The following is a 12,842-nucleotide window of genomic DNA, read 5'->3' on the forward strand; positions in this document are numbered from 1 at the left end:
ATGCTGCCATGATGTCAAGTGCATCACCACAGTTTGGTTAGAGTCACAGGTAGTTCTGGAGCGGGCTACTTTGTCCTGGATGGTGTCGAGCTTCTTGAGTGTTGTTGGAGCTGCACCCATCACACTCCTGATTTCTATCTTGCAGATGGTGGACAGGCTTTGGGAAGTGAGGAGATAAGTTACTCACTGCAGAATTCCCAGCCTCTAACCTGCTCTTGTAGCCGCAGTATTTATATGGCTGGTCCAGTTAAATTTCTGGTCAGTGGAAACCCCCAGCATGTTGATAGTGGGGGATTCAGCGATGGTAATGCTGTTGAACATCAAGGAGAGATGGTTGAAGTCTCTCTTGTTGGAGATGGTCATTGTCTGGCACTTGAGTGGCACAAATGTTACTTGTCACTTATCAGCCCAAGCCTGAATGTTGTCCAGGTCTTGCTGCATGCAGGAAGCTGTGAGCAATACTGAGTACTGTGCAATCATCAGTGAACATCCCCAATTCTGTCCTTATGATAGAGGGAAGGTCATTGATGAAGCAGCTGAAGATGGTTGGGCCTAGGACAGCATCTTGAGGAACTCCTGCAGTGATGTCCTGGGGCTGAGATGATTGGCCTCCAACAACCATAATTATCTTCCTTTGTGCTGGGTATGACTCCAACCAGTGGAGAGTTTTCCCCCCGATTCCCCTTGACTTCTTTTGCTCGAGCTCCTTGATGCCATACTTGGTCAATTGCTGCCTTGATGTCAAGGGCAGTCACTCTCACCTCACCTCTAGAATTCAGCTGTTTGGTCCTTGTTTGAACAAAGGCTATAATGAGGTCAGGAGCCGAGTGGCCCAGCAGAACCTAAACTGAGCGTCACTGAGCAGGTTACTGCTGAGTAGGTGCTGCTTGATCGCCCTGTTGACGACACTTTCCATCACTTCACTGGTGATCGAAAGTACACTGATGGGGCAGTAATTGGCCAGATTGGATTTGTCCTGCTTTTTGTGAACAGGGCGTAACTGGGCAATTTTACACGTTGTCGGTTAGATGCTAGTGTTGTAGCTGTACTGGAACAACTTGGCTAATGGTGCAGCTAGATTTGAAGGACAAGTCTTCAGTACTACATCCGGGATGTTGTCTGGGCACATAACCTTTGCTGTATCCAGTGCCTTCTGCAGTTTCTTGATATCACGTGGAGTGAATCGAATTGTCTGAAGACTGGCATCTGTTTTGCTGGGGACCACAGGAGCAGCCCGAGATGGATCATCCACGTGACACTTCTGGCAGAAGATAGTTGCAAATGTTTCAGCCTTGTCTTTTGCACTGACGTACTGGGCTCCTGCCTCATTGAGTCTGGGGATGTTTGTGGAGCCATCTCTGGTTAGTTGTTTAATTGTCCACCATCATTCATCTTGGACCTGGCAGGACTGCAGAGCTTTGATCTGATCTGTTGGCTGTGGGATTGAATATCTCTATCTATCACATGCTGCTTCCACTGTTAAACATGCATGTAGTCCTGCGTTGTTCAGCGGGTTGGCACCGCATTTTTAGCTATGCCTGGTACTGCTCTCCTTATTGAATCAGAGTTGATCCCCTGGCTTGATGGTAATGGTAGAGTGAGGGATATGCTGGGCCATGAAGTTACAGACTTTGGTTGAATACAATTCTGCTGCTGCTGATGGCCGAGAGCGCCTCATGTAAATGTAACTCTGTTATTCAAGAAAGGACGGAGAGAGAAAACAGACTAGTTAGCCTGACATCAGTCATCAGGAAATTGCTAGAATCTATTTTTAAGGAAGTCTTCACAATAAACTTTAAAAAATCATTGTATAATGAGACTAAGTCTCATTTTTATGAAAGGGAAATTGTATTTGACAAATGTATTAGAGTTTTTTGAGGATGTAACTAGTAGGGTAGATAAAGGGAACCAGTAGATGTAGAATACTTGGATTTCCAAAAGCTATTTAATAATGTGCTATACAAAAGGTGAATACACAAAATAAGAGTTCATAGAGTTAGGGGTAATATATTAGCATGGATAGAGGCTTGTTTAATGAACATGAAAGATAAAGAGGGCATTTTCAAGTTGGCAGGCTGTAACTAGTGGAGTGTCCCTGAGGATCAGCGCTGGGCCTCAACTATTTACGATCTATGTTAATGACTTAGACGAAGAGATCAAGAGTAACGTATCTAAGTTTGCTAACAATACAAAGTTAGCTGGAATGTAAGCAGTGAGGAGGACACAAAGAGGCTGCAAAAAGATATCGACAGGTTAAGTGAGTAGGCAATAAGGTGGCAGATGGAGTATAATGTGGGGAAGTGTGAGGTTATTGACTTTGGTAGTAAGAATAGAAAAGCAGAATATGTTTTCAAAGATATGAAACTTTTAAATGATGTTCAGAGATACTTGGGTGTGCTCGTACAAGGAACACAAAGTTCCACGCGGCTAACGCATGTGCAGATGATGTCATCGCGTAAATTGCCAGGACTTGTTTGCGCATGCGCAGATGATGTCATTGCATAACACAGGAAAGAGAGCAAGCGGAGAAGCAAGGACAGAGTGGGGTGGGGAGGGAAGCGGGGAGAGAGAGGCGTAGGGATGGAAGCAGGGAGAGAGCGGGGGGGGGGAGGAAGCGGGGGGGGAGGAAGTGGGAAGAGAGCGGGGGGGAAGGAAGTGGGGAGAAACCTGGGGGAGGAGGAAGTGGGAAGAGAGCGGGGAGGGGAGGAAGTGGGGAGAGAGTGGGGGGGAGGAAAGCGTGGGGGAGAGAGCAGGGTGGGGAAGTGGGGAGAGAGGGGGGGGGAAGTGGGGAGAGAGCGAGAGGGGAGGAAGTGGGGAGAGAGCGGGGGGGGAGGAAGTGGGGAGAGAGCGGTGGGGAGGGAAGCGGGGAGAGAGCAGGGTGGGGAGGGAAGCAGGGTGGAGGGGGAAGCAGGGAGAGAGAGGGGTGTGGGGAAGTGGGGAGCGAGCAGGGTGGGGAGGGAAGCGGGGAGAGAGCAGGGGGGGAGGACGTGAGGAGAGAGCGGGGGGTGGGGAGGAAGCGGGGAGAGAGCAGGGGGGGAGGAAGTGGGGAGAGAGCGGGGGGGGAGGAAGTGGGTAGAGTGCGGGGGGTGGGGAGAGAGCGGGGAGCGTGGAAGTGGGGAGAGAGCGGGGTGGGGAGGAAGTGGGGAGAGCGCGGGGGGTGGGGAGGAAGTGGGGAGAGAGCGGGGGGTGGGGAGGAAGCGGGGAGAGAGCTGGGGGGGGAGGAGGTGGGAAGAGAGCGGGGAGGGAGGGAAGCGGAGAGAGTGGGGGGAGGGAGGAAGTGGGGAGAGAGCTGGGGGGGAGGAAGTGGGGAGAGAGCGGGGGTGGGGAGGAAGCGGGGAGGGAGGGAAGCGGGGAGAGAGCGGTGGGTGAGGAAGTGGGCAGAGAGCAGCCGAAGACCTTGATGGTGGCAGGTGCGCTCTCCTCCTTCCCCCTCCCCTCCCCCCGCCCACTCTCTTCGGCATTTCCCCCCCACACGCTCTCTCCGGCAATTCCCCTGCCGCCCGATCTCTGCAGCCATTGTGTGCTGCCATGTGTTTACGTTGCCTTTGTGTGATTATTTGAGCAGCACCATATTTAGTCCTGGCAGCTGCCTGGATGTCGCAGACTGTGACGGTTTAATTGAACAGGCTGCATTTGTGCATGTTTCAGTGCAGCGCCACCTAGTGGTTACATTGCCAGCAAACGCAGCCATAATTGTATAGGGTTTTGGTGAGATCACGGGCTGAATTTTCCGAGTGCTCCACAGATCGTGGCGCACTCTGATGTCGGCGGAGTGCCCATGCGCATCAGCCACCGCTGAGGCCCCGCGAGATTACATGCGGGGACTCATTAAATAGAGGAGGCAGAACGGTCGCCCCCCCGATGACATCATCGGGGGCACTGCTCCGTCCCTGGCAATGGCGCCATTTTTAAAGGGCTTCAAGCCCTTAGCGAAAATTTGAATTTTTCAAAGTATATTATTGTTCATTTTCCTCAAAAACAATATTAAAAGCTGGAAGGCTTTTCCCAACACCCCCCCCGCCCAACCACACCACCCCGCCCCAATGATTTTTTATTGGCCTATATGCAGAAAATTTATTTTATTCCTCCCCAACCTCATTACATTTGCCTTTCAACCCCTTCCCACCATCCCCATAGCCAATAAAAAAGGTTTCCCCCGCTTCCCCCCCCCCCCACCCTGAAAATTTCAGTCCTGCCCCTTCCACACCAGTGTCTCACCTCGGAACTCCGAACGGAGTTCCGAAGGTGCGCGAGTTGCGGCTAGCGGCTGTAAAGTCGGCATGGGACAGCTGCCGGGACCAAGTAAGTTTATTTGCATTTTGATTTAATTAATTTTAATATGTAAATGAAGGCCCCACTGCCAAGCAGCGGTGGGCGGGGGGGGGATGGTGGGAGAGGGGCTCCTGCACCGAGGCCTTGCCGCCACTGGTAAAATGCGGCGGGGCCTTCTCAGCGTCGTGGGTTGTGGCGTGCCTCTCCACAAGTAATTTACGGGCCCCCCTGCCATGATCAAGGATGTCGAGGGGCTGATAAAATTCAGCCCCACGTGGGAGTAGTGTGCGCAGTTTCGGTCTCCATATCTAAGGAAGGATATACTTGCCTTGGAGGCGCTACAGCGAGGGTTCACTATATTTGTTTCTGTGATGAGAACCTGAGTAAATTGAGACTATACTCTCTGGTGTTTAGAAAAATGAGAGATGATCTCATTGAAACATGCAAGATACTGAAGGGTAAATCATTTAGGACTGAGATGAGGAGAAATATCTTCATTCAGAGGGTTGTGAATGTTTGGAATTCTATACCCCAGAAGGTTGTGAATGCTCCATAACTGAATACATACAAGGCTGGGATAGACAGATATTTGGTCTCTCAGGGAATCAAGGGATATGGGGAGCAGGTGGGAAAGTAGCACTGAGGTAGAAGATCAGCCGTGATCATATTGAATGGCAGAGCAGACTCCAGGACCTGAATGAAGAACTCCTGCTCTTATTTCTTATGTTTTCATGGATACCCATAGCCTTTGCTGTATCCTATGCATTCAGCCATTTCTTGATATCACGTGGAGTCAATCCAATTGTTTGAAGACTGGCATCTGTGATGCTGGAGATCTCAGGAGGAGGCTGAGATCGATCATCAACTCAGCACTTCTGGCTGATAATGGTTGCAAATGTTTCAGCCTTGTCTTTTGCACTGATGTGTTGGGTTCCCCCATCATTAAGGATGGGGATGTTTGTGGAGTCTCCTCCTCCCATTAGTTGCTTAATTGTCCACCACCATTTATTACTGGATATGGCAGGACTGCAGAGCTTTGATCTGATCTGTTGGTTGTGGGATCGCTTAGCTCTGTCGACAGCATACTGCTTCCAATGTTTAGTATGCATGTAACTTGAGCTGCTAGCTCTGTTCTAAGTCTATCCCATTAGCATGGTGGTAGTGCCACACACCACCATGTTCCTTGTTGCAGTTTGATGCAGTGGCTTGCTGGGCTATTCCAGAGGATAGTTAAGATTCAACCACTTTGATGTAGGTCTGGGGTCACATATAGGCCAAAATGGGTAGGACTGGCAGTTTCCTTTCATTAGGAACATTCATGAATCAGTTGGCTTTTAACAACAATTCAGCAATTTCATGCTCACTTTACTGATGCCAGCTTTTTCATTTCCCCATTTCTTTGATTTGAACTTAATTCGAATTTTCAAACTGCCATGATGCGATGATTAGTCCAGATTCTTGCCTTTTTAAGTCAAACTGCAAGTCGCATTTATACCTTAAAATGAACAAAGCAGATGCCATTAGGACAAGATAAAAGAAAATGCTTGTCTTGTGGTAGGCAGTCTTCTCATCTTGAGCTATCAGTCTTTCATTCTCTGTCATAATCTTTCTGTGAATCCGATATTTTATCAATACCAATATGAAACCTCCTCTGCAACATTCTCTGTTGTTTCCTCTAAGCTCCCGTTTAACTGTCCTACAGGCTCTTTAGTATTACCTAGCCAACAATTATTGATTACCTTGTATTTTCTGTTACCTTTTCCAATCTTGTTGGAGTCCTGCACTGGGCCTTAGCCCTTCACTTGAGCTTCTCACTAAAAAAAAATATTCTTTTGTCTCTGGGCCCTCCGTTTGATTCTAGACCACATTGAATAAATCTGTCTGTTGACTGCAAAAGTCTTACATGAAATGAGTCTGAACATCCCTTATTCCCATTGTGTCAATTTTTACCGCTTCTCTCTTCTTATCTCTTAAAGGCACTGACTGTTACTAGGTGTTACGAAAGTGCCTCTGTGTATTGTTAAATATATTTTTTGAGGATTCATTTTTGAAAGATTGAAGAAATGTTAAACTTTGTGGATTTCAAAGGGGGTCATGTAAAGGCCACTTCACTTTGAAAAACAGTCCTTGGAAATGTTTTTTAAAAGGGCCACTGAGACGTCTTGTGAGGTAAACAAGCCTTTCCAGGAAGCCACCTGACTTCCAGCTCAATAAACCACGGAGTACATTGGACACCTGGAGAAGTTGTTTACGAAGAAGTGACAGGTAAAGATTGATGGAGGTCAAAAGGTTGACCTCCTGTTGTCAGTTTCGCTTTTGAATTGTTTTGAGTTGGGGTTGAAGTGTATAAAAAGGAAGATAACTTCCAAGAAGAGAAGAGAACTTCCAAGAAGAGTAGAGAATTCCCAAGGAAGGAGAGAAGACCACAACCCAGCACCTCTCTAAAAGACCCTGAGAAGTCGACTGTATCAACTCATCGCGTCTCCTGTCTTTGAAGAAAAGCCTGCTAAATTAACCAAGCAACAGCCTGACATAGTCATTCTCATGGAATCATACCTGACAGACAATGTCCCAGACAATGCCATCAACATCCCCGGGTATGTCCTGTCCCACCAACAGGACAGACCCAGCAGAGGTGGCGGCACAGTGGTATACAGTCGGGAGGGAGTTGCCCTGGAAGTCCTCAACATCGACTCCGGACCCCATGAAGTCTCATGGAATCAGGTCAAACATGGACAAGGAAACCTCCTGCTGATTACCACCTACTACCCTCCCTCAGCTGATGAGTCCATACTCCTCCATGTTGAACAGCACTTGGAGGAAGCACTGAGGGTGGCAAGGCACAGAATGTACACTGGGTGGGGGACTTCAATGTCCATTACCAAGAGTGGCTCGGTAGCACCACTACTGACCAAGCTGGGCGAGTCCTAAATGACATAGCTGCTCAACTGGGTATATGGCAGGTGGTGGGGGAACCAACAAGAGAAAAAGCATACTTGACCACATCCTCACCAATCTGCCTTCCGCAGATGCATCTGTCCATCAGAGTATTGGTAGGAGTGACCACCATACAGTCCCTGTGGAGACAAAGTCGCGCCTTCACATTGAGGATACCCTCCATCGTGTTGTGTGGCATTACCACCATGCTAAATGGCATAGATTTCGAACAGATCTAGCAATGCAAAACTGGGCATCCATGAGGCGCTGTGGGCCATCAGCAGCAGCAGAATTGTACTCAACCACAATCTGTAACCTCCTGGCCTGGCATATCCCCCACTCTACCATTTCTATGAAGAGTGCAGGAGGGCATGCCAGGAGCAGCACAGGGCATACCTCAAAATGAGGTGTCAACCTAGTGAAGCTACAACATAGGACTATCTGCATGCCAAACTGTGTAAGCAGCATGCAATAAACAGAGCTAAGCGAACCCAAAACCAACAGATCAGATCTAAGCTCTGCAGTTCTGCTACATCTAGCTGTGAATGGTGGTGGACAATTAAACAACTTACCGGAGGAAATGGCTCCACAAATATCCCCATCCTCAATGATGGGGGAGCCCAGCACTTCAGTGCGGAAGATAAGAACAAGCAAAGAACAAAGAACAGTACAGCACAGAAACAGGCCATTCGGCTCTCCAAGCCTGCGCCGATCTTGATGCCTGCCTAAACTAAAACCTTCTGCATTTCCGGGGACCGTATCCCTCTATTCCCATCCTATTCATGTATTTCTCAAGATGCCTCTTAAACGTCATTATCGTACCTGCTTCCACCACCTCCCCCGGCAGCAAGTTCCAGGCACTCACCACCCTCTGTGTAAAGAACTTGCCTCGCACATCCCCTCTAAACATTGCCCCTCTCACATTAAACCTATGTCCCCTAGTAACTGACTCATCCACCCTGGGAAAAAGCTTCTGACTATCCACTCTGTCCATGCCGTTCATAACTTTGTAAACCTCTATCATGTCGCCCCTCCACCTCCGTCGTTCCAGTGAAAACAATCCGAGTTTATCCAACCTCTCCTCATGGGTAATGCCCTCCAGACCAGGCAACATCCTGGTAAACCTCTTCTGTACCCTCTCCAAAGCCTCCATGTCCTTCTGGTAGTGTGGCGACCAGAATTGCACGCAATATTCTAAGTGTGGCCAAACTAAAGTTCTGTACAGCTGCAGCATGACTTGCCAATTTTTATACTCTATGCCCCGACCGATGAAGGCAAGCATGCCGTATGCCTTCTTGACGACCTTATCCACCTGCGTTGCCACTTTCAGTGACCTGTGGACCTGTACCCAGATCTCTCTGCCTGTCAATGCTCCTAAGGGTTCTGCCATTTACTGTATACTTCCCACCTGCATTAGATTTTCCAAAAGGCATTACCTCACATTTGTCCGAATTAAACTCCATCTGCCATTTCTCTGCCCAAGTCTCCAACCGATCTATATCCTGCTGTATCCTCTGACAATCCTCATCACTATCCGCAACTCCGCCAACCTTTGTGTCGACCGCAAACTTACTAATCAGACCAGCTACATTTTCCTCCAAATCATTTATATATACTACAAAGAGCAAAGGTCCCAGCACTGATTCTGTCGAACACCACTAGTCACACCCCTCCATTCAGAAAAGCACCCTTCCACTGCTACCCTCTGTCTTCTATGACAGAGCCAGTTCTGTATCCATCTTGCCAGCTCACCTCTGATCCCATGTGAATTCACGTTTTGTACCAGTCTGCCATGAGGGACCTTGTCAAAGGCTTTACTGAAGTCCATGTCGATAACATCCACTGCCCTTCCTTCATCAATCATCTTCATCACTTCCTCAAAAAACTCAATCAAATTAGTGAGACATGACCTCCCCTTCACAAAACCATGCTGGTTTGTTTGTTTCCAAATGGGAGTAAATCCTGTCCCGAAGAATCCTCTCTAATAATTTCCCTACCACTGATGTAAGGCTCACCGGCCTATAATTTCCTGGATTATCCTTGCTACCCTTCTTAAACAAAGGAACAACATTGGCTATTCTCCAGTCCTCTGGGACCTCACCTGTAGCCAATGAGGATGCAAAGATTTCTGTCAAGGCCCCAGCAATTTCTTCCCTTGCCTCCCTTAGTATTCTGGGATAGATCCCATCAGGCCTTGGGGACTTATCTACCTTAATGCTTTGCAAGACACCCAACACCTCCTTTTTGATAATGAGATGACTGAGACTATCTACACTCCCTTCCCTAGGCTCATCATCCGCCAAGTCCTTCTCTTTGGTGAATACTGATGCAAAGTACTCATTTAGTACCTCGCCCATTTCCTCTGGCTCCACACATAGATTCCCTTCTCTGTCCTTGAGCGGGCCAACCCTTTCCCGAGTTACCCTCTTGCTCTTTATATATGTATAAAAAGCCTTGGGATTATCCTTAATCCTGTTTGCCAATGACTTTTCATGATCCCTTTTAGCCCTCCTGACTCCTTGCTTAAGTTCCTTTCTCATGTCTATATATTCCTCAAGGGATTCGTCTGTTCCTAGCCTTCCAGCCTTTACGAATGCTGCCTTTTTCTTTTTGACTAGGCTCACAATATCCCGCGTTATCCAAGGTTCCCGAAACTTGTCAAACTTATCCTTCTTCCTCACAGGAACTTGTTGGTCCTGGATTCTAATCAACTGACATTTGAAAGACTCCCACATGTCAGATGTTGATTTACCCTCAAACAGCCGCCCCCAATCTAAATTCTTCAGTTCCTGCCTGATATTGTTATAATTAGCCTTCCCCCAATTTAGCACCTTCACCCGAGGACTACTCTTATCCTTATCCACAAGTACCTTAAAACTTATGGAATTATGGTCACTGTTCCCGAAATGCTCCCCGACTGAAACTTCGACCACCTGGCCGGGCTCATTCCCCAATACTAGGTCCAGTACAGCCCCATCCCTAGTTGGACTATCTACATATTGTTTCAAGAAGCCCTCCTGGATGCTCCTTACAAATTCTGCCCCATCTAAGCCCCTAGCATTAAGTGAGTCCCAGTCAATACGGGGGAAGTTAAAATCACCCACCACTACAACCCTGTTACCTTTACATCTTTCCAAAATCTGTCTACATATCTGCTCCTCTACCTCCCGCTGGCTGTTGGGAGGCCTGTAGAAAACCCCCAACATCGTGACTGCACCCTTCCTATTCCTGAGCTCCACCCATATTGCCTTGCTGGACGACCCCTCCGAGGTGTCCTCGCGCAGTACAGCTGTGATATAAGGCTGAAGCATTTGCAACAATCTTCAGCCAGAAGTCCTAAGTTGATGATCCATCTCAGCCTCCTCCTGAAATCCCCAGCATCACAGCTGCCAGATTTCAGCCAATTCGATTCACTCCACGTGATGTCAAGAAACGACTGAAGGCACTGAATACTGCAAAGGCTATGGGCCCTGACAATATTCCGGCAATAGTACTGAAGACCTGTACTCCAGAATTTGCCGCAAACCTAGCCAAGCTGTTCCAGTACAGCTACAACACTGGCATCTACCCTGCAATGTGGAAAATTGCCCAGGTATGTCCTCTCCACAAAAAGCAGGACAAGTCCAACCTGGCCAATTACCGCCCCATCATCCTGCTCTCAATCATCAGTAAAGTGTTGGAAGGTGTTGTCAACAGTGCCATCAAGTGGCACTTGCCTCGCAATAGCTTGCTCAGTGACACTCAGTTTGGTTTCTGCCAGGGCCACTCAGCTCCTGACCTCATTACAGCCTTGGTTCAAACATGGACAAAAGAGCTGAACTCAAGAGGTGAGGTGAGAGTGACTGCACTTGACATCAAGGCAGCATTTGTGCGAGTATGGCATAAAGGAGCTCTAGTAAAACTGAGGTCAATGGGAATCAGGGGGAAAACGCTCCGCTGGTTGGAGTCATACCTAGCGCAAAGGACATCACTGCATGAGTTCCTCAGGGTAGTGTCCTAGGTCCAACCATCTTCAGCTGCTTCATCAATGACCTTCCTTCAATCATAAGGTCGGAAGTGGGGATGTTCGCTGATGATTGCACAATGTTCAGCACCATTTGCAACTCCTCAGATACTGAGGCAGTCTGTGTAGAAATGCAGTAAGACTTAGACAATATCCAGGCTTGGGCTGATAAGTGGCAAATAACATTCGCGCCACACAAGTGCCAGGAAATGACCATCTCCAACAAGAGAGAATCTAACCATCTCCCCTTGACATTCAATGGCATTACCATCGCTGAATCCTCACGATCAACATTCTAGGGGCTACCATTGACCAGAAACTGCACTGGAGTAGCCATATAAATACCATAGCTACAAGAGCAGGTCAGAGGCTAGGAATCCTGTGGTGAGTAACTCACCTCCTGACTCCCCAAAGCCTGTCCACCATCTACAAGGCACAAGTCAGCATGTGATGGATTACTCACCACTTGTCTGGATGAGTGTTATTCCAACAAAACTCAAGTAGCTCGACACCATCCAGGACAAAGCAGCCCGCTTGATTGGCACCCCATCCACAAACATTCACTCCCTCCACCACCGATGCACAGTGGCAGCAGTCTGTACCATTTACAAAATGTGCTGCAGCAACGCACCAAGGCTCCTTAGACGGTACCTTTCAATCACACGAGTTCTACCAACTAGAAGGACAAGGGCAGCCAATGCATGGGAACACCACAACCTACCAGTTCCCCTCCAAGTCACACACCACCCTGACTTGGAACTATATCGCCGTTCATTCACTGTCCGTGGGTCAAAATCCTGGAACTCCCTTCCTAACAGCACTGTGGGTGTACCTACCCCACATGGACTTCAGCGGTTCAAGAAGGCAGCTCACCACCACCTTCTCAAGGGCAATTAGGGATGGAAATAAATGCTGGCCTGGCCAGTAACGTCCACATCTCATGAATGAATATAAAAAAAAAATTCTCTACGCTGCCTGTAAAGAACTGTTCTAAAAGATCCCAGCGATCGGTCGACGTGTACTCGGAGGCCAGACTGTAGTCAGTCTTGGAACACAACATATCTCATCTGCTGTTTCTTCAAGAATGAGCAAGCATACAGCTCAAGTGTTTTTTGTCTGTAATAGTGCTCTAAAAACAAAAATACCTGTATTTTTCCGGTTAACCTGTGTATGTGTGAGGGGCTAGGGTAAAAAGGGAACTTTGATATTTCAAACTGTCTGTTTATGCTTTACTTCATTACTGGTTTAGACTTGTTTTATAACAAACTGATAATTTTGCTGTTTATTAAAGGAACCTGATTGGTAGGTTTTATTCTGGGATAAAAATAGATTGACCGTATCGGTCAGTGGGAAAAATATTAAATATATGATGTGACCTGTGGAGAAGTGGAAGCAGAATAAACAGTGCATTCCTCCCACATCGGTTGTAACATAGGGCACAATTACACAGAAAGCAGCAACCCTCTGAGAGCTCAGTTAAGTGGTCCTCCTTCATGTGTAAGCTTAGGTAAGTGTTATTCACAGACAACTTTCCATGAAAGTCATGCAGCCAAGTACAATCCATAGAACCATAGTAAAATTATGGCACAGAAGGAGGCCATTCAGCCCATCGTGTCCGTGCCGGCTCAAA

At 47.8% G+C, this 12,842-nt stretch overlaps 1 protein-coding gene across 4 annotated transcripts in view; it reads left to right on the top strand.

Moving 5' to 3' along the window:
• The window catches only part of LOC137368807 (zinc finger matrin-type protein 1-like), a 233,908-nt gene that overhangs the window by 20,504 nt on the left and 200,562 nt on the right, over positions 1 to 12,842 (top strand). The gene's annotated exons all lie outside the window — the stretch shown is intronic.

The sequence above is a fragment of the Heterodontus francisci genome, chromosome 1, assembly GCF_036365525.1.
Source record: "Heterodontus francisci isolate sHetFra1 chromosome 1, sHetFra1.hap1, whole genome shotgun sequence".
NCBI classification, from domain to species: Eukaryota; Metazoa; Chordata; class Chondrichthyes; order Heterodontiformes; family Heterodontidae; genus Heterodontus; species Heterodontus francisci.